This window comes from Penaeus monodon, chromosome 34 (assembly GCF_015228065.2).
Source record: "Penaeus monodon isolate SGIC_2016 chromosome 34, NSTDA_Pmon_1, whole genome shotgun sequence".
Taxonomy (NCBI): domain Eukaryota; kingdom Metazoa; phylum Arthropoda; class Malacostraca; order Decapoda; family Penaeidae; genus Penaeus; species Penaeus monodon.
The window spans coordinates 28,257,695-28,258,407 of NC_051419.1; the positions used below are offsets into that span (position 1 = coordinate 28,257,695).

The 713-nt window shown below is 41.4% G+C and overlaps 1 protein-coding gene across 1 annotated transcript in view; it reads right to left on the reverse strand.

Annotated features, from left to right (window-relative positions):
- Positions 1-713, reverse strand: part of LOC119594675 (sialin-like) — a 9,118-nt gene that overhangs the window by 4,877 nt on the left and 3,528 nt on the right. The window lies entirely within an intron of this gene.

Consider the following 713-nt stretch of genomic DNA (forward strand, 5'->3'; position numbering starts at 1 on the left):
GGGGGGGGAGTCTATTGTGTGTCTTTTTGGCCGGAATTAATGCCCTTTTGGCCTGGGGAAAAAAAAAAAAACAGACTGAAAAGTTTCTTTGAACAGACCTGCTTATTATTTTGAGGATATGTGATGACCTGTTGTCTATACTTCATCTTAGCAGTTTGTTCAGTATCTATACCGTCATTAAGAACGTTTTTGAAAACCAGCCTTGCCACAAGTCTGAAGGAATGCCACTGTAATGGAACCAAACCTGGAAGCTGAGTGACCGGAGGCAGTTCAGGGACCAGGGGTGAATGTGCCTAATGGGACTCAGGTTTAATGCAACAGAAAACTTTAAGTTAAGGCCACCGATCCTCGCCACGGCATGATCGAGTGTCTACAAAGCATAGGAACCTTTACCCGATTTTAATAATGGCTGAGATAAGCTGTAGATGAGATTATTATGCTATAAATGAGGTTCTTAAGCTATAAATTCCCATCAGTCCCTCATCTCTAATCCTGAACAATCAGCAGTAACACAAAAGGGGAAAAGGATTTCACACACATGGCACCTATCTGACAAGCCTTGAAGTGCATAGCCCCTGAAATGCAGCTTTGCCTTCAGGTGTGCCTTTTGTAAGGGTTCATATGCAGGTGTCTTCTCGAGATTCTCTATCTGTTTTTATTCACTGATTCATCTAATCGTTAATTCAACTTTCTTATCTCTATGTTTCCTAAAT